The sequence below is a fragment of the Mastigoproctus giganteus genome, chromosome 1 (assembly GCF_048544385.1).
Source record: "Mastigoproctus giganteus isolate SK-2022 chromosome 1, ASM4854438v1, whole genome shotgun sequence".
NCBI lineage: Eukaryota > Metazoa > Arthropoda > Arachnida > Uropygi > Thelyphonidae > Mastigoproctus > Mastigoproctus giganteus.
In genome coordinates, this window is record NC_143575.1 from 203,725,188 (window position 1) to 203,747,516 (window position 22,329).

Sequence of the window (22,329 nt, forward strand, 5' to 3'; positions counted from 1 at the left end):
TAAAAATCTTAATTGCATATAAAAAAAAGTATTATGGACAGTCGGGCAACGTCTCTAAGAAGCATTTCAAAATTTCCAAGCAAATAGATTTTCAGCTTCCTTTTATTTATCTTTGTATGATCCTCAAGTTATAATAGTTATAATTATTGTCTTTATTAATTGATAAAACGGTGTCTGTTTCACTTATAAAACTGGCATTAATTAATAGTGCAAATATTCCAAGCAAACTGATTTAGTTTCTTTCTCAAATAAAGCGATAATTACAAAACATGATCTACTTCATTTATTAGAGAACCATTTGCTTCATGGCATCTGGCAACCGATAATGGTGACTTCTTGTGGGAAGTATTGATAATTATAAATTAACTCAAGAAACAATTAATGCGTTTGAAATAAAAAAAATTAACATCAAAGGATGTACACCTTTAGGGTTTTCTTTAGTATTATAGCTAGAGTGTTGACCGACAGACAGACACAGGCTCTTTAAACAGGGACGAAAAGTTTGCAGATGCGTCTGAGTTATTCTTACCTTTAATCAACACCCATCATTAAAAAATAAATAATAAATAATCAGACTTCCAGTCGGCAATGCTGCCACACAAAAACTGAAAAATTGATCTACAACGCTGCGTCGACTTTGGCAGCAACATGAAAACAAGGAAATGAATACAGAAATGTCATCTATATGGATAACAGTTTTGTATCTGACTTCAAGTTGCCATTGATTTGTCTTGGAGTTAACGGCAACGAATGGTAGCAATCACAAAATATTAATCCATTAAACGCTCCACTGATATAAAGGAAGCAATCATTTATCTTAATCTTACAACTTGAATGCGACAAGAATAAAACACCCAGAATGACCGTCAAGTGACGTTGGTTAGAGCCGTTTGTCATGTGTACCACCGCTCCAATAAAACTCCGGAATAAAGAGGTAAAAAAAGATTTCAGACACAATGCGTATAGTTTTACTGCGATAGGAAATAAACGCTTTTGTGATTATCTGCGTGCTAAGAACATTTGCAGTCAAAAACAATCGGATGCCGACGAGTTAGAACGTGTGTTACAGAACTGTTTTCACTTCCTGGGATCTTGTGGCAACTTTCCAGTCTCTCTCTCTCTCTCTCTCATGCAGACTTCGCTATCATAGTGCAGCGTCCAGCAGTGTTCCAATCCATCCATTCACGTACCCTGATATTTGGCTCTAGGTCAACGCATGAGTCATGTGAGTTGAATACAGAGGCAGGATACGGAGAAAACGGGGGAGAAGTTTCCCTCAGTTCTACTGCCATTATTGCCACTCTCGGAAAGTAAAGCAGAGGGTCACGTCTTGTCATTGCTGTTATTGTAACGTGGAGATAGGAGACCATGAATCATTTCCCCCACACGAGGTTCGAAAAAAGGGGAGTCGTTCACACACTTGAAATAGAATCTTCGCCTTCTATCCATTAAACAGCTTTCCGCAAGTACCTGGACACACAGGCATCTACAGCAGTTGTATGGAAATAAAATCGTATTTTGGGTGAATTGCTGTATCACACAACTAGTTAATTCATGCGAATTACATGGCAAAACGGAATAAAAGACATCACCATTGTTATTATATACCCAAGAGGATATCCTTCCCTCCAGCAACCCTCACCTCCTTTCCCTGTAATTAATGCTGCATTTCCCAAGAGATAGATGCAGTATTAATCGCAGGGTGAGGTAGGTCTAGATTCAATAATACTATTTAACAATTTTGTTTATATGAATTTCTTGGTATTTCTTCATGAATGTGGGTATGCTGATTCTAAATATGACTAGCTTTTGCAGAGTTTTTCAATGGCCTATCCAGAAATGAAAGAAAAGTAAAGTAATATTTTCCACATAATAAACCTCGAGATATTTTCAAACGAAATTTATTAATAAAAATATCAGACTTATTAACAATGCTTAATTGATCTACTGTTACAAGTAAACAGCAAGCTAAAAAAAAATAATAAATTAAAAAGTAGATATCTTCCTGGTGTTAAACAAAAAAATTTATTCAAATATACACTTGAATGGCTTTGTCTTTTGTAGTCAGTGCAATTATCCGAACTAAGAAACAGACATAGTCGTCCTAGCTTCATTCCACCTTCCTTTTTTTCTATTGAGTACATATCGCGGTAGAATCTCTTCGCCATGCACTTCTGTAACCTCGCCCAGCCTGTGCTGAAAAACTCAGGTAAGAGTGCCAGTAATAGAACTTGATTGACATTCTGCATCCCATTTTTCCGTAATTTTCAATCCACTTTTCAACTAGTGCTTTGTAATTTTCACTCTTAATGCTATCAAGAACTGCCAAGCATTTCGCTCGGCATATTACTTTGTCTTCCAGTTCTTGTGAACCAACGTTTGCTGCTTAAACTGTGGACTAATAAATATGTTATCTGTCACTTCTGCATCGGAAAATTTTGGAAACAGAATGTATATCTAAAAATATATTCTTGGCTAAATGCTAAGAGTATGAAAGAGATGGCTTATGCACATTTCTACAACCCATGTAGTATGAATGCATCGTTTAATTATATCTCATATTATGAATAAATCTTCACGAGTGGCCGAGATATTGCGCTGCTTTGAATAAGTAACGCTTCACCAATGGAGAAGACTAATGTTACTTATTCTTGGCGGGTACCACAACCCAGATGGCACCATTTCGAAGCTTGTTGGCTTACTCATCGGTGGGTGGGCAGGTATCCTGTTGTTACAATAGTGACAACCCAGTTATAAAGTATAACTCCATAATATGAGAGATGCTTGTGGTGTGCGTGGCTTAATCTAAAGATATATTCTTGGCTAAATGCTAAGAGTATGAAGGAGATGTTTTATGCATCGTTTCTGCTACCCAGGTAGTATGAATGCATCGTTTAATTATATCTTATACTGTGAATCAACCTTCACAACGAGTGGCCCAAGTATTGCACTGCTTTGAATAAGTAACGCTTCACCAGTGGAGAAGAGATAAATGCTAAAAGTATGAACGAGAAGGCATAAACCATCTGCTAACCGGGCTAGCCAGGCGGGTAAAGTGCCTGGCTGGCAACCCAAAGGTAAGTGTGTGTTGTTGTCATACGGCACCAGGGGTTCCCCCCATCTCCGGGTTGCTTTCATTGTGGTGAACCAGTTCACTGGGAAATGCCAGAGATTTAAAAGTGTGTAGGAATTGTTCATGTGTAGTGTTCTGTACCGTTATTCATCTGGTCATTTAGCCGTTGGACCCCTATTAAGGCCCAACGTTGTCCCACTTACGCCCCGTGGAGGCAGACCAGGAACCCAGTAGATGTAGATTCACTCTGGCAGGTCCTGCCGCTTAATTTCCTGGGATTTCGGCGGCTACGACCTTAAAAAAATATATATATAAAAAATAAATAATATTAGTAAAATAATAAGAGGAGTATACCTCAATATAGTGCATAGAACCCTTCCGTATGATACCCTCCAGAAATTAAAACGGAAAAAACGAAAAAATCGGCAAACTTACCGGTACATTAGAGTAAAAAATTTTTACTCTAATTTTTTACTCTAATGTACCGGTAAGTTTGCCGATTTTTTCGTTTTTTTCCGTTTTAATTTCTGGAGGGTATCATACGGAAGGGTTCTATGCACCATATTGAGGTATACTCCTCTTATTATTTTACTAATATTATTATCAACGTAGAACATATTGAGTAGCACAGCTCTGATCCATACTATCTAAAAAAAAAATAAATAAATAAAAAATAAAATAAAATAAAAAATAAATAAAATAAAAAATAAAAATAAAATAAATAAATAAACAAAAAATAATAATAAATAAAAAAATCTGCAACCCAAAGGTCGCGGGTTCGAATTCCGCTTTGGGCTTGGATCAGAGTAAAATGCAAAAACTTTGGGAGGTGAATTATAGCCACCGAAGCCGATGCGCCAACAACTAACAAAAAAAAATAAATAAAATAAAAATAAACCATCTCCTTCATACTCTTAGCATTTAGTCAAGAATATATTTTTAGATTAAGCTACGCACACCAACAAGCATCTCTCATATTGTGGAGTTATACTTTATAACTGGGTTGTCACTACTGTAACAACAGGGTACCTATCCATCCAATAATGAGTAAGCCAACGAGCTTCGAAACGGTGCCGTCTGGGTGGTGGTATCTGCCGAGAATAAGTAGCATTAGTCTTCTCCACTGGTGCAGCAGTACTTATCAAAGCAGCGCAATACCTCGGCCACTCTTTGTGAAGGTTGATTCACAATATGAGGTATAATTAAACGATGCATTCATACTACCTGGGTAGTAGAAATGATGTATGTATAGTACCCGTGCATAAACCATCTCCTTCATATAATGTATATGATAGAGCGTGCCACCTTTGATGATCCAACGATTTAACATATTGTTTGACCAGTCCAGCTTGATATGGAGTAGTGGAAGCAAGACTTTGTTTCTTGGAAACCTCGGAACACTTACTTTGTTGTGTGTGCTAGGCTGAAACTTAATTCTGGCATATCATTCTCTTTTCCTGTACTACTAATCTGCCACCCTGCTGTTCCAGGAGCAGAGAAAGCAGGAGAACGTGAAACGATCTGTCCAAAAGGAATCTCACATCTCGAAGTTCCCACTCACATGGCATTTATACCTGGTCATACTTGATCTTCTCTTAACATGTGCTTCACTTTCCGTAGGTTTCTTTAATACAAACAGAGTGCACAACAAGAATCGATGGGTGTATATTCCGACTGAGAAGCAACGCAGCTTTCAAACTTTTACTTGAACTGTCTATCAAAATGCGCTGCTCTTCTGGATTGTGACCAATACCAATTTCTTCATAAAGATCAATAAAATCAAAACTGTGGCAGAGGATTCTGCAAAAGCGTAAAAAAACACCAGTGACATGTCTATCTATATGAAGTCTTGCAGCTGGAATCTAGTAGACAATAATCTTTAAAAAAAAAATGTTAAGTGCGTTGCATTTCATTTGGTTTCACTCACGAAGTCATCCACTTCTTACTGATCAGGGAAATGTGCCACGTTACTTGAACAAGCTTCTGAGTTGTAATTTAAATTATCCTGTTCACAAGATTCATCGTCCAAGTCTGAAGACTTCTCCGGAAAGTGGACTGAGAATTGGCAGGTTTTCATTGCGTGACACTGGAGCAATAGAGGATAGAGTGTTGGGATACACTACAGCCTTGCGATATGCCGACTTTTTAAGCTTTGATATGTTTACCGTACAAAAGTATGACATTGGTCATGATGACTTGTGCGCTCTCTCCATATTCGCGATGCACTTACCACGACCACGTGGCAGAAATGAGGTGTATATTACTTGTCTTTATCACTGATAGGCATTTAAAAATAGGTTTCATATACACTGCAAAACTTGGTGCTACAAACGATATTATAAATCACCAGCTGTGGACCTATATAAAATCAACAAACGTAGCAGAATGAGTTTGTAGATAATTCATTCACACCTTTGTTTGGTAGAGAGAATAAATTGGAAAAAAAAAATAATAATAATACTACAGACTATAATATATCACTATTGCCATGTGCATTTCTGTAATATATATATATATATATATATATATATATATATATATATCGCAAAAGCAAAGTATTCAACTGCTGCCAAGAGATTGACGCTAGAAAAAAACCAATAACACCGTTGGTTTCAGCACACAAAATACATATCAGAAACAGTTAGAGATAAACTTCTTTTCCTACTTTCAATCAATGTCTCTGTTACTCCAACGTATTCCGCAATTACACTTACTACTGTAAGTGACCCTATTCAAGGGCATGTTTAGGCCCAATGAAAGATGATATTTGTTGCTAATATCTGATAGAGTGAATGTCGCTAATGTTTCAACCAGTCTATCAATCATAATATTCATTGCTAAATACAGTGTATTATAAATTCACCCAAGATCGAATACAGCAAGGATATAAATGTAATACGTAAAGTATCAATGCATAAATATATAATTGTAAAATTCATTACGACGACTTTGTTAGCATATTTAATTATTCTATTAAATTCTATCTTGTTAATTCATAAATTAACAAGATTTAATTCTATCTTGTTAATCTGTAATATTGATAAAATTACATAATAAAAGTATTTTAGTCAGAGAGCACTTCACAACCACTGGAGTTTGGGAAAATATACGGCATCTAGTATACACTGAATCGACAGAATTCATGGGATTCCTGGGAAACGCGACGCTGTCACCCCTCTCGCTAGTGGGCGAATCCACCGCTTGGCAGGTATATAGGTACACTACATTCACGTAGGTGGTAATTCGATATCAATATGGATAAACGTGAGTTAACCGACTTTGAAAGAGGGGATGATAGTGGGTGCCCGACGCATGGGTCACTCTATCGCGGATTTGGTACAGCAATTGCACTATCCCCGGTCGACAGAATGAAGAGTGTATAGGGAATACGCCATTTTCGGAATAACACATCATCGTGAATAGCGCTGTTAGCGGAGAAAGGGGATGGATAAACGTGACCGTCGACGTCTGTCTCGCATTGTTTCGTCCAACCGGTGAGCGACAGTGTCACAAATCGCCGCTGACTTCAACGAGGGAGGTGCCAGAAACGTCTTCACCAAGACCACCAAGCGATCATCAGCTGCAATAGGTTATGGAAGCCGCCGATCCACCAGAGTCCCATTACTAACACTACGACACAAGACTATACGCCTCAACTCGGCGAAAGAACATCGGCACTGGACCTTGGATGATTGGTGACGGATCTCCTGGTCCGATGAGTCCCGTTTCCAGTTATTTCGAGAGGACGGGAGGGTGCGTATCTGGCGGAAACCGCGCGAAGCTATGCATCCGTCATGTTAAAGGAACTGTTCAGGCAGTGGACGGTCGGTAATGGTCTGGGGCGTGTTCAACTGGCACACGTTGGGACCTCTGGTACGTCTAGACGCATCTCTAAACGGTCCATCCTTGCAGACCATCTGCATCCTTTCACAGTCATCGTGCGCCCACAGGGCAATGGACTCTTCCAGCAGGACAATGCGCCTCCCCACAGGGCAGTGGTGACTAGAACATGGTTCGAAGAACATTCCACAGATTTTACCACGATGGAATGGCCTCTCCGTTCACCGGACGTGAACCCTGTGGAGCATCTTTGGGATGCTGTGGAAAGGTCCGTTCTAACTTTGGATCCTCCATCCAGGAACACGACGGAATTGTGGACGGCGATGCAGCAAGCATGGATAGAAATACCTGTGCAACGCTTTCGTGAACTAGTGGACGCAATGCCTCGGCGTGTGACTGCCCTTAACCGGGCGAAAGGTGAGCCTACCCGTAAAATTAACTCCTCTGACCGTTTGGTCGTCCCGGAGTATAAACAGAAAATTTAAATTTATAATTGGTAGGTATCCCATGCTTTCTGTCCACCCAGTGTACTCTGGCCATAATGTGAGTCAGAGAACTATACTTTTATCGCTGATCACGATAAAAAGGAATCTGTTTTCAAAAACACACCGGTATGTTCATTTTGAAAGTAATCATCGTATTAAACTGTGAATGACCATATCGGTGAGGTTTTTTTTTTTTAAACAGACGATTACGTCTGTTTACAAAAACTCACGATCGTTGATCGCGTTAAAAACCTTTTTATTGTGATCAGCGATAAAAAGGAATCTCTTTACAAAAACGCATCTAAAGACCAATTATAATCTGATTTTTTTACTAATAGAAACAAAAGAATAAAATAACTGAACATTACAGAAAGAAAAACGATGAATACACTGCTGATGCAAATCCTGTTGTTTGCACATATTTACAAATTGCGGAAAAAAAAAGTTGGGCTGACTCCAGATTATAGGTACACCTTGTCACCCCGTCGCGAACATGCCAAATTCGTGACGGATTCAAGAAAAAGAAGTGTGGGTTTTTTTGACAGAATTTCATTTCTGGCTAGTGAAAAAAGGATAGGTTAGTTTACGCCAGTAATTCAGGACGGATTCAAGCAAAAGAAGCCACGTCCTCCGGAGGTATAACCATAATCTGGAGTAACCAAAAGCTATATTGCAAGCCACATTCTATTGAAGATGTTAGCGTCTCTATTATTATTATTTATTTTATTTATTTATTTATTTTTTTTTTTTGCAGAAATTCAGTATTTAATATGTACGCCATTCTATGGCTTTAACAGCCGAATGTCTATAACAGAGTGCAGGTGAAGATGTGCACATATTGGTGAGATATAACACGTTACAAGAAACACTTCATTACCCACCCCCCAACACATCCCTCTTTTACAAGGAGGATCTAGGTCTATTTCATCTACGGTTGGTAAATCCTCGCGGATAAGGCAGATTTAAATTGAACACTGACCTACCTGCATACTTATGTTTGAATTTGTTTTTTTTTTTTTTTTTTTTTACATTTTTTCAAATGACTTCTGCTTACAAATTAAATTACTATTAAGAATAATAATAATCAACTGTATTTTTTTCTCGTAGAGTAAGACAATAGTATTTGAGATCTCTTCTGCTTGCAATTTTTGACCAGAGTTTGAGATCTGATGCTTTTTTTTTTTTTTTTTTTTTCTCTCAACTAAAGCAAATCACTTATTATTCACTGTGCTGCAAGCATAGCGGAAAAGTAAGTAGAAATCGGTTCCTTTTTAGGCATATAACGCAGCACAGTATGATCAATCACACCATCAGCATTGTGCCTAATACAATGTATTATACGTCAACTTTATATTTTTGCGTTATGTGTAGTTAAAGAAAAAACTGTGATAGTCTGCATACATCAATGGAATTGGAGTGTGCAAACATGGAAAAAAAAAAAAAAAAAAAAAGACTACGGGGTAGGCAGCAATAGTAATCCTGCAGGTTCTTGTACAAGATGGTGCCTATCTGTCAGAGTGATTTAACATCATCCGAAAACAATACACTAAAGATTTCACCAGGCATCATGCGGGCAGCATAACTACGTAGAGAATGGGAGTAGCTCGCATCTGGCACATGAACAAGCAAAGTGGGCAAATTCCATTCCTACCTTAATGTAGGAAAGAAACAGCTAATTAATCCTACACTAAACAATGTAACAGAAACCCACAGCAGTCGAGAAATTCTTCATCACTGTCCTTCGATGACAAAGAATTGTTCGGTGTTAAGATGTTTTCTAAATTCGATACTGGCAGACATTTCACCCTCCCGATGATCACACAAGAGATAAGAAAACGCACGTACAGACACGCACAAAAAACAGAATCACGATTACCTTCAGGTTCTCTTTTCACCTTAAAGCTAGAATCTCTCTCTCACACACACACAGCACTTTCTCGTAATTTTTTTTTTCTACGTTGCTATTTTTAAGCCTCGAGCGTGGTACACACCTGTTGGATGACAGAGTCTACCTACGTACCTGAGAGTGAGGCAGGAATCCAGTGTACTGGGATCCAGAGTATTTCGCATCCATCACACAAGTCGCCCGGTAAAATGTCATCCATAACACTGCTATCGTTGCACGACTAGAGCACGTTCTTGCCTTTCGTGGTCTCTTCTTTAGTTGTACAGCATCGCTGTCGCCCCTAAAAGCGGAAGAAACAACCGGTAATCGTCACAAGGTCACGAAAAAAAGATGCGAACACAACGGCGATGTTCACTCCTGGGGCACCTTTTTTCTTTTTTTTTCCTTCTTTCTTTTTTTATTTTTCGGCAGTTCGTGTCCTTCGTCTGCACCCGTCGGTGAGTCACTTCCTTGAAAATTCAAATATCGAATGCCAAGACGGTACAAAAGGGCAACTAAAAAGCCGTGTGGTTACGGAAGAAAAATCGAGGACTTAACGATAACCCGTGGTAAGCGAAATGGCGGCAGGCGTCACTTCCATGCCGGCTTCGGCACGCGCAGCTACAACCTGCGGCACTGCCAAGGTCCGATGGTCTGTGCCTCGGATGCGCCGGGAAATCACGCGCAAACGCTCACGCACGCGCCACAGCTGCCGCAACACTGGTTCTGCACTACACTGCGCCAAGCTGCACGCGCACTTTTCCCGCCGGTCTGCTTTTGCCTGGCCACGTGATGGAAGGACTACAATGAACTATTATTGGTGTGGCAAGAATTTTCAGAATTGACGGGGAAACTTTAAGGACTACAAAACCGACTCTACCTCAGAAGGTGTTTTCATGATAGAAATGTAGTTTGCCATGTCTCCGCTAGGTGATGTTTTGTCAAACTGCCATTGGAAGGTTACCTTCTTGCCTTTCGTTGCTGTTCTTTTATAATCTTGCTGGCGTTGCGAATGGCAAAATTCGCTAGGTTGTGAGTTTGTTTTAAAATCCTAATTTGTGTGTGTTTTATATAAAAGAGGAGCAAATTTCTCTTCCTCCCCTTTAAAATTCCAATTTGAATCGAGTTTTCAACATTTACTTGAAAAGATAAACTCAGCCCCAGCATCATATTCTCATAATCACTCATCTTTTCTTTTGTACATTTTTAGATGAAACCAAAGAAATACTCATAGTTTTAAAGAGCATATTTAAAGGTCAATCAACGGAGGGGGCCACTAAATGCATTCTTGCTTTATCTGAATCAAAACAGATAAAAATCAGGCCACTCACAACTCCAACACGCTACATCGAAATACCACCATTTATTCACACATCATAGGCTAAGAGTAGCGGTGCGTTATTAAACAATTTAAAACAACCTATGAATCATAAAATGTCCTGGTCATGTTCTATTCAGAAATATGTGGTAGGAAAGAGCAGAAATATTTCTCAGGTACTACTTAATTTCAATTAAGGATTTCTTTGGACTCAGCATGCACAAATAAGTCTCTCTTTGAATGAATTTAACAACTGAGTTAGCTGCATCAAATGTTTAATTATTAATATTATTAAAAAAATTAACAATTACACATTGATAATGACTAGGCACTTTCAGAGGTCTAGAACCGGATACTTCCAGCCTTTGAGGCCCCTAGCGATAATAATAATAAAAAGATACGCGAATAGGTCATAAAAAAGAGATAAATTGAATGCGTTTTGTAACAAATGCAAATGACGAGGAAAATATCTATATTGGAGGACTACTTGAAGTCCTTATTGAGCTTGTATCAGGCCAAATGGTTCTCTTTAACCCTCTCCCCTCCCTCCGATAGGCCTTGATATTGACGCTAATGAATCTTTTGAAATGTTAGGTGCTTGAACTGGAGTGGGAAAACATGCTACTGACATGAAAAATGCTTTCACCATGGCAATTATTTTCGGTACATTTTAAGTTTACGTTAGACATACTAAAAGACATGTGATTCTTTCTTCAAAATAAATAAAAGTGCTGAACTTGGAAACAACACAATCTGGTAAATTAAAATAATAAATAAACTGTCTTCTGAAAGTAAATTCATAGCAGCATAAATGCGAGGAATTTGGAAACTAATATCACGAGTTATCAACAGACGGGATTGTCATCTTATGTATTTTACTCTCTAAAAATATGAGGTAATACAGAAAATAATTCTTACCATATACACACACACACCCTACTCAACATTGTTGCGTATTGTGCAGATTTATGAACACCCCAAATGTTTCGTGTTTGCGGTTTTTATTTAAAAAAATACAACAAACAATCTCCAATTACACACAAATTAATAATGACTATTCAAATTAATGATATCGTAAAAAAAGCTAAACAGAGAATAATTCTAGCCTGTTCTTAGGACTATATTACCCAAGACCTAAGACCTTTCGGACAAGGGTGCACACTGTTAAGCTGAAGATTTTTGTGCTCCTGGGAATGGATAAGTTTTTTGAAAAATTTTGCCGTTTTATTAGCCTAATTAATATATTAAATCGTATTCAGTTCATAGCTGTATGGTCCTAGTCAAATTCGTTAGTTTATTTTTATTTAGCTAGAGATTTTCTACGTTCCAACTTTACTATACGTAGAACTTTTGTATCGATGATCTGGCGCGAATATCGCATCTCGTAACATATACTGTAGTTCGTGGTAGGAAATTCTAGAAGTTTAACCGTAGTAAATAGATACCTAGAAAGTTCGAATCACATAGGTTAGAATTAACTTAAAATTTTACAAATGTAACGGTATTAACGAAAATTAAAGTTACATACAACGAAAATTTGATGGCGTAAATACATTTCACTTCAAAATGGTAACGTAGCACGTATTATTGCTACGTAACCGGTGAAATTGACTAGTGTTATTATTATTAGTTCAGTGTACCATTCTCAATTACAGTATATCGAATTTAAAAGGAAACCATGTACCAGACTGCAGCAGCAAAGTAACGGATGTGCTGTAGCTTGGGGGAGAATGGAAGGGCGATTCTCTTACGAATCACGGTACGAAATGTACTATTTGTGCAAATTTTGCGGATTTCTAGAACAGGACATGGTACGGCCAAGGTTTATTTCTTTGTATGTTCAGCGCAAAGTGTGAAGAAACTAAGCGCCAACTCGTTGTTCTGATGGATGTTTATGAGAGCTCGATTAGTAGAGCGGATGCCCTTGATAGAACTAAAATTGGGAGCCCATCAAGCTCTCGGCTGTCCACCTCAACTCCAGAGTTCACATTTGTGAATCAGGCAGCACAGCGGCAACTCCCACGACACAATGCGCTGATCCCACAAGAGTTAGTTATTGTTGGTAACTCTATTTTCAGGGAAACGGGAAATATATTGTGCAAAAAGGATGTCTGCGATAGCACAGTGGTATCGTCACCGTCCTCCCCACACTGAGTGGAAAAGGTCCGGGTTCGAATCCCGTCAATGACGCGAGGAACTTTAATGGGCTTTTTTCACTCCGTGGTTTAGTCGGTCTCAGGCGTAGATAGCAAAGTTTTTTCCCCCCCAGAAACTGGGATTTTTTCGTCCAGCAAAACTACCAAATACGGAGGGTGCGGTAAGGTCAGGGAATGACCACCGCATATCCCCGGAGCAATATGGCCTTAGTTGCTAATGCTCCTAAAAACCAAATAATAACAATGACAATTGTCCCGGTGTTGTACAACAAACACTATCTGTTGACAGACAGTGTTTGGCTGTTGCACGACTATCCCACAAACACAGAAAACAACAGTATTCAGTGAAACCATCTTGCAACTCAACAAGCAGTCCAATCACTTTGAGATCACTACAAATATTCCAACCATAGTCATTGTAACGTATAGCAGCAAGAATCTGGGACATAGTATCATAAGTTTATTTCAGACCAACAGCATGAACAAGAGGAATTGATGGTAAAGTATTTCCATTATGAAGCAATGCTGCTTTCAAACTTAGCTTTGACGCATCAATGAACAAACGCCATTCAGAGGTATTGTGATCAATGTTCAGTTCATGCATAAGACCAACGACGTCTTTGCAAACACATGTTTTCCATTGCAAAATATCTTGAAAACTCTTCATTTCGCTTACGGTATATTGTAATGTTTGTACCTTTGGCGAGTAAGTTCCACTGTTGTAGTCTGGGTCCGAGTAATTCAGCCTTCTCTTTGGGTAAGTCCAAGTCTCTGATTAAGTCGCTTAATTCTCCTTGTTCAATGTAGTGTGGGGCCTTTTCTTTTTCTGGCTCGTAGCCAAATCATCTGAAGCACATGGTTTCGCGACATCTGGTAAAACGATTTCTTCTGTACCTTCATCACTACTTCCAATACCCCAAGATTTTGGTGGCACAGGTACTGGCAGTTCTTTATCGTGTGGCACTGGCCTAACTGCTGATGGGATATTTGGATATTTGATGCAATACTTGCTCTTTTTGGAAATACCTTTTATTTTTGTCATGCAGAAATAGCAGTCGTCGAGATGACTTTTGAGCTCGCGCCACACAGAAGGTGAATTCTTGTAGCGTAGTTTATCATACACTATATATTGAACAGTTGAATGGTGTTATATATACACCATATATTGAACAGTTGAATGGTGTTATATACAGGGCGTCTCAAAAATATTGGTACAAACGTTTAGGGGAAGTAGGTAACATCTAAAGGAATGTGAATCGCATAGGAACCCGTAACCGGAAACGTCAAGGAAAAGTAGTAGCAGAGGTACAAGAAACAGAAATTACACAAGACAGTAATTAGTGGCAAACATTTATTTGACATAATATTAACAATGGAGTACGAGATGGATGCATTTCATGATGTTACAACAGATGCTCGAAGGTTCCACCATAAGACGCGATGCATGCGTGACACCAACGCACCATGGATTGGCGGACACGGTCGAAAACACCTGGAGTTTCTTTGACAGTAGCAGCAGCGCAGACAAGTCTCGCCACGAGATCCATTTCTGTCTCCACAGGCGATTCATATCCGAATTTCCAAATCCGACTGGGGACTAAATAGGAAGACTCTCTTACTATATTATATTATATCTCTTACTATATATATCTCTTACTGTTATTGGTACAAATACAGCAGTATTTGTACCAATAACAGCATATGCTTCGGGAGTCTGCTTTCATAGAGCTGTCAATGTTAAACTCCGTTCCAAGCTCATCTCCATTCAACGGATTATGCTGCTTGTCATGCTCCGGGCCTGCAGGACAGTGTCCTCTGCTGCTCTGCAGGTCCTTGCTGAAATCTTACCACTAGACCTGCATGTAATCTTCAAAGGACTATGCTATCGTCTAAAGCAGGGAGTTCCCGGCGAGATTCTTGGCATCTCATGCAACTTAACTGCTAACATCAAAGACGAAAAACGGAGAATCTGGAATGAACTTATCGTGTGGCAATGACGATGGGATTCCAATACTACTGGTCAAGTCACCCGCTCTTTTGTTCCTGCAGTTACCTTCCCTCTCAACAAGAAAGTCCGCCAATGGTTTTCTCCCAGCATAACAACATCGTATATACTTACTGGGCACGGTCCATCAACTCCAAACTATTTCAATTTGGCTTGTCTGACACCAATCTCTGCTTGTGTGGTGCTGAGGAAACCTGGACGCACATTCTGTATCGCTGCAGCCTGTACCACGATGACAGATCTACACTACAAGCTGCTGTCAGCAACTTCTCTGAAGGAAATGAAGTGGCGCTGACTGAAAATTCTCAATCATCCTCAGCTCTACAACAGTTCTGCTCTGCTTTTTTCACCAAAAGAAAGCAACTCTTCTCAAGTTTATCAACATATCAACAACAAGGAACCAACCCAACACCTGCAATGTCTATCGATATTTCTTAAAACTGATATCGCCTGCCATCTATTTTTTTTTTTTTTTTTTTTTTATTTAAGCTGGTACCCCAGTTTTGGCAGCTGTGGACACAAAATTAGCTAACACCCATTGGTATAGCACTACCTCCAGTGGGTGCGGTTTTCGTTCTTCCTAGGACAGAAAAAGAATGCTGTCTTCTGGTTCCTGTACCACAATTAATACTTCTGATTAGTTGCGTGATGTGATTTGCTGAAGGCGATTCATACACGATAGATTTGAGGGCCTCCCACAGAAAGAAATCAAGGCTCGATAAATCAGATGAGCGTGGGGGACAGGCAACGGGTCCCCCACGGCCAATCCATCGACGCCCAAATCTAACATCAAAGCCTGTTCAAATGGTCACGAACACATTTTTCATAATGGGCAGGCGCCCCGTCATGTTGAAACCAAATGTTGCGTCTCACATTTGCTGGAACATCGTCAAGGAACCCTGGTAGAACTTGTTCAAGAAAGATCCGATATTTTGCGGAGTTCATGCGGGATGGTAACAGGTATGGGCCTACTAAGCAGTCACCGACCATACCTGCCCACACATTTATTGCGAAGCGATGTTGTGCCGCATGAGGGCGCACACCGTGTGGGTTGTCGTGAGCCCACACATGAGCATTGTGCTGATTGAATACGCCTTCCCGAGTGAAATAAGCCTCATCTGTGAACAAAACATAGGCTGTTAAATTCAAGTCTTGAACACTTTCTTGGAGAAACCACTGCGCAAAAGCCACACGTGCAGGATGATCTTGGGGGAGCAGTAACTGAACCCTTTGAGATGAAAGGGTGTAAGCAATCGTCGTGCCAGACACGCTGTACACTGCAACGAGACACTCCTAAGGCAGAGGCAACGGCACGTTGTGCTGGTAGTAGGATTATTCTGGACGGCATTCAACACACTTTCTTTCATGGTGGGAATTCGCGTCGAACGTGGTCTGCCCGCACTACTTCTGTTACCTCTAAATGACCCATAATCGCACAAATTTTGATGCACACGCGCAAACAAACGGTGGTCCGGTACATGTCTGTCTGGGAAGCGTTCTCCATAAATTCGTTGAGCGACTCGTCCATTGCCCTCTGCTAATCCATACACTAGGTGCATGTCTGCCAGCTCACAGTTCGCATATCGATGCATACTCTTCGTGCGGCGCCTACCGCGCCGTCTACCGACTTACGGTGAAGTTTCCGGTTATGGGTTCCTATGCGATTCACATTCCTTTAGATGTTACCTACCTCCCCTAAACGTTTGTACCAATATTTTTGAGACACAATATACATTGAACAGTTGAATAAAATTAATTAAAATACTGACTTGTCTGGAAACGTGCATCAAAATCAAAATATACTATATTCCAAGAACAGTAATGATGTGCTTGCTTAATTTTAGCCCAATAAACAAAGCCAACCAAAAGTTAAGTTTTAAAATTGTATTTCAAACAGTAATGATATCTTTGTACAGAATCCAGTTATCTATCTATATCTTAAAACTGAGACGTGATAGGAAATTTTTATGATTGATTTTAAAATCTATACATAAAACTTGACCAGAAATAACCATCGTTTGTTGGAGGTAAAAATCATGTTGGGTAGTGTTATTGGAGGGAACGGATGGGTGAAATGCGATTTTTTTTTCCTTTGGCTGATGCTATATAAGCTTGCTTTCTTGCATCGTTTGACACGACTAATACTAATACTAAGATAATTTGATCCTCCCCACACCACCCATCGTCCTCCCACACGAGTGGAAAAGATCCGAGTTCGATCCCACTAATGATGCGAGGAATTTTTGTGCGATTTTTTTCATAACGTGGCTGAGTTAATCGGTTTCAGGCTAGGGTAATATATATATATATATATATATATATATATATATTTTTTTTTTTTTTTTTTTTTATTTTTTTTTTTCCCTTCTTCTTCTTCTTCTCTGAAACTCGAGTTTTTCGTTCGGCAAACAGCAAATCGACCGGGAAGGACACCGAATTTAAACATATATTACGATGCAATATGGCCTAAATTGCTGATGCGCCTAAAACCCTATAACAACCAACCAGCAGGTTTTAATAGTTAATAGTGAATAGAAAAATTGATGAGATAGAGTAATAAAAATATTAAAAGAATAAATAAATTTGAAGAGAATGGAAAAGAGAAGATGGCAAGATTGTGTATAATTATTTTCAAGATGTGCGTTGTCAAGATTAAATTATATCAAATATTACGTTTGATATTATTTTTAATTAATTATATGATAATTATATATCATGTAGGAGGTCAACTTCATGTTTTTTGCAAACTCTTCTGCCAAGTAATTCATGGATCTATTGCTATTTATAGCATAAAATTCGAGAAAATATATGCATATCAATTACTGAAAAATATATATACACACTGGTGTTCAAAGAAAGCCTAGGAATTTCACATTTCTAACCCTTTTTCGCGATGGTATGTTACATTAATGACTAGCATCACAAATAGAAATATAAACAAAAGGTCTTTATTAATAGTTAAGGCAAAGCTAAGTAATATTTGACAGGTGCTCTCAAAATATTCCAAAATGAGAATTGCAACCTTTATACAACAGTTTTAGTAAACACGACAATTATGGCTAAAATGTTATCAGAAGCCCTCAATTTGCTTCGGTTTATCATTTTAAAATGAATAGTTCACCGGGTACAAAGTAATATTTAGCTGGAACGCCTCTGGCCCTAATGACAGCAGCACACTGTCGAGGCATTGACAAGATCAATTTCTGAAGATAATCAACTGACAGTTCGTGGTTCCAAACACAATTATGGCTTCCTGAAATTCACAAAGGGTCTTTGGTTTCTTTCTGGCAATTGCAGATTCCACAGGATGCCAAAGTTCTCTATACGATTCAGGTCCGGCCGGGCTGTTTGCTGGCCAGCTAAGAGTTGTAATGAACCGTTCTTCCAACCATTTTTAAACCTGTAACAAATGTAAACACATTACTGTCGAACCTCTAATGCAGAAATGAAGCTTACGTAACTACAGAAGTGCTTACTTACACTTTTCGCTCGATGGCAAGGAGCAGAGTCGTCCTGAAAGATGCAGTTACTTGGCAAGTTGAAATTATCTCTAATGGTTGGCAGAAATTTGCCTTCCAATATAGCCAGGTATCCATTGGCATTTACGGAACCGTTTATAAACTGCAGGTGACCTACTCCGCGATACGAAATGCACCCCCATATCATTTGGCTGGTAGGGAATTTCATTGTAGACACCATACAGTCTGAATGGTATTCTTCACCACGTCTACGGCGAATCGTTCGTCTCCCATCAAAGCCATGCAGGTTGAATTTTTTCTTATCCGAAAAAATAACTGACTTCCACTGGTCGGCGGTTCATTTGACATGCTCCTTACATCAAATTAATCGGGCCTTTTTCATTTTTTGTGTGAAGAGGGGCTTCTTCTTAGGACGACAGGCTACAAGTCCATTTTGAAGAGGCGTCTTCTGACTGTTACTGCACTTGCTACCATTCTTGTATGTCCTTCCCATTCTCTTTTCAGCTCAGACGAAGAAGCTTTACGGTTTTTAATGCATAAGCGCTTCAAAACGCGGTGCTCTTTTGGTGTAGAGACTGGTTTGCGTCCGGTTCCTTTTTTCCTATCAGCAGAACCAGTATTGCGTTTGGAAAGAAATCTACTCACTATCTACTGATCACAAGACACTCTATAAGCAATATGACGGGAAGAAGTGCTATTGTTGCCTCCTCACGTAAAGCAACACTGGCATTCTATCTTCGTGGCGCAACTGCACGTAACTCCCCATCCTGATGCAAGCAAGGAATGACTGCAACTCTTGCAGAGTGTGCTTCTATAGCTGAAAGTAACAGCTGATGAAATATTACATCATAACCTACGCGTGTCGATCTTATCTGATGCAATCTATAATAAATATTGCCCTATAGTTAGGTTATTCGAAAGACAATTACAATTTTAAGGGGTGATGCACTTTCTTTGAACACCAGTGTACGATAAATTATTCGATCAATCGATGGCCGGAATTGAGATGCAGCATTCCATTGGAGAACTGAAACATCTTTCTTATTATGGACGTGTATAGGGCATAAGTGTATTGAAATTGCCTGGATGAGCTGAGGTGTCAAGATCTATTTATCCAAAAGAATTGGGAAATGGAGACGTGAATATATAACGGTCTGTAGAGCAAACGAAATATTCTCACGTCCGGAAGTGGTCCCGACGATAGAGATAGAAAACGCCGTGTAAAAAAAATATATGTAAGTGGTCCACAGAACTGTCAATAGATATTAATACTTGCACCGGAACTAACATGATTATAGCAGATAAGGAAGGGCCTAATGTATGAGTAAAGTTTTAATGTATTTCAAAGTGAATAATAAGGTAGATTGTATCACTTACTGATTCACTGGATCTTTTAGACTGCTATTATTAACAGTAAAAATACATGTTCGTAATGATAAGCAGGGTGTACTTCAGATTAGTTATTACAGTTCAGAAAGAGAGAAAATGGGAGAGAGAGATAAATAGAAACGTTAACAAAGTAATTGGAAAAGAGCGTGAGTACAACAGATATTGAAAATAAATACCAAAGTAAGATAAGTTGAAAATAAATGTTGTAGGTAAGGTTAATTTGAAATAAATTTCATTAAGATTGAATAAAGGCGGTAAACGAGTAAAAAAGACTGAATGGAATGACAGATACGTTCCTTATGAATTGTCGGTATTATGATAGGTATCGGTTGAATGTGGTTTGTGAGTTATGAGTAATATGTAAAATAGATATTGTGAATTTCTGGTTTAGGTGTGATGTTAGGTAGTGTAATAAGAACTTAAAGAAGTATCAATTGTTTAAGTCTAGTATGAATTTTATCACGTTTATTTATAAAGCATTCTACTAGTTAGAGGGCATTATAATAGCAAGATCTGACAGATTTATACCATTATAGCGTCTGAGAGTGTGCGTGTGTGTTGCAGGTATTCTATGATCAGTTTGCCTCTTTGCTGGACGAAAAACCATGCACCCTTCGCTTAAGACAGACTAACTCAGCCACGTATAATAAAATTAAAATAAAATAAAATTATATTTCTTCGTGTTATTAACGGGATTCGAACCAGACTTTTTCCGCACGGTGATTATGTATACTGCTGTATACCATAATCACCGTGTGGTTAAAATTTTGAAATTTTAACTTATCATTCAAAATTTAAACGAAGGTTGAAATTTTGAATGATAAGTATCAATGTTATTGGTTTTATTGTAATGAACAATATTATAGGTTTCATTGAATTCAGCAACATTAATTAAGAGGCAGGTTTATATGTTGAATTTAAATATATATTACATATTTCAATTCAATATATCAAGGCGAATTTCGAGAATACTAACTGTGGTTAGATTGGATTAATTAAAGTTTCACTGTTATATTCATTAAGAAACTTTTAAATTAATGAAAGGGGGAAATATAACAGATTGGAAAATTTCTATTAAAAAATAAACTTAGCTCTTAGATCTTCACAGTAAGAATTATAACCTAATAATCAAGTTGCATTGTAAGACAGTGCTTTAAAGGGATCTGTTGTCACAAAGCCTGAGAAAGGGCGTTTCTAAAGGAAAAGTAAAACGTGTGAAACAAACTAAAGAAAGAATAAAAAAAAAAGGAAATATAGTGAAGGTACACCTAATACAAACTACAAATAAGCATATATGTCATTCAAATTATATCCCAACACCGCGTCGCAATAATACAAAAAAAAAAAAAAAAAACAGGGAAATATTCAAGATAAACTATTTTTAAGCGCATATCAAAACTAAATACACTGAAGTAATGCCATCTAAAAATATCGATAAAGTGAAATTGTTTTGGACATAGGCAGCTCGTTTTCGATCATCCATATTTCACAACTAGTTTTACGAAATTAATTTTAAGCAGAGAAAATACGAATTAAGAAATGCAAGATGCCTTAAATGTTTTTTCTTTCCTGAGGATGTGAAACTTTAATTTTCAAGAGATGCTTTAAAATTCTATTAACTGATTTTTTTTATTATTATTGGAGTTGCATCAATCTAACAGATGCGATGGGTTATTTTTTGCGGAAATAAAGTGCCTCGAATATTCGTTTATTTCCAGATTTTTGCTTTCAGGTAAATGCTGGCCGCCCACTACGCTCTGTTGAGTGTATTTTAAGAAAGTGACGCACTGGCAGACGGACGTTAATTTGAGTCGTAGACCTTCATTACCAATCGATATTAATCAGATAACTGTCAGCATATTTTCAAGTTAGCGAAAAGCCACGCCAAGTCCTTGGGGAGTCTCATACTTCAACTAGATGTGAGCAAGAAGAGACATTACCATTTAACGTCAGCAAACAAACCAGACTGGTAGACATGGCAACGACTTCTTAAAATGACTCGGATCCAAATGGTTGCCAAAATCAGTTAAGAGAGGAAACGTTTAGAGGGGGAAAAAATGGGATTATTATATATGGAATTTCAGATGCACTTAATCATGTGACTTCACACTGTCTTCGCGCTACCTCTGTTGTTACACTACTCTTCTTTTAAATTAAAAAGACCGCTTTAACTAAAACTAAAATTTTTATTTATAAGTAGAGGGTTTTTTAGTTATGAAACTAAAACTTTTTAGCTATAACAGAATTTCATAACCTTATCCTAAATAACAAAAAATGTTCTCGGCCTTATTTAACACTTGTGAATATTTAGCTTTGAGTTATTACAGTCGAAGCTCTATATAACAACCCCCAGGGAAATGGAAAAACGGTCGTCATATCGGAAGGATGTTATATCGATCGTTCATGAAATCAGCAATTGCAATTAAATAAGTAAATATTTAATGTAATTCTACTAATAAAATTTATGATATGTACTACAGTATTAAACAAGAAAATTATGATTGTAAATTTTGCATTTATTGTAGAGTGCAGTAAGGTTACGATTAAATTGCAAATTTCACTATATAGGCTACATACCTATCAAGACTCAACGAGAGAATTGCTTCATACTTTAAAATAATCTGTAAAAACACACTGTTTAAATGGTAGAGCATATTTTAAAACAGAATTATGAATATGCGCGACAGCAATTATTTCAC

At 38.2% G+C, this 22,329-nt stretch overlaps 1 protein-coding gene across 7 annotated transcripts in view; it reads right to left on the reverse strand.

Annotated features, from left to right (window-relative positions):
* LOC150091454 (protein still life, isoform SIF type 1-like) overlaps window positions 1-22,329 on the reverse strand; it is a 1,372,582-nt gene that overhangs the window by 1,151,004 nt on the left and 199,249 nt on the right. For 6 of the 7 annotated variants that reach the window (XM_090375656.1, XM_090375640.1, XM_090375623.1 and 3 more), the window contains exon 1: window positions 9,419-9,935. The exons of the other annotated variant lie outside the window; for it this stretch is intronic. The gene's annotated coding sequence lies outside the window, so the exon portion shown is untranslated. Of the gene's footprint in view, window positions 1-9,418; window positions 9,936-22,329 lie in introns of those variants that run through there. 7 annotated transcript variants of the gene reach the window in all.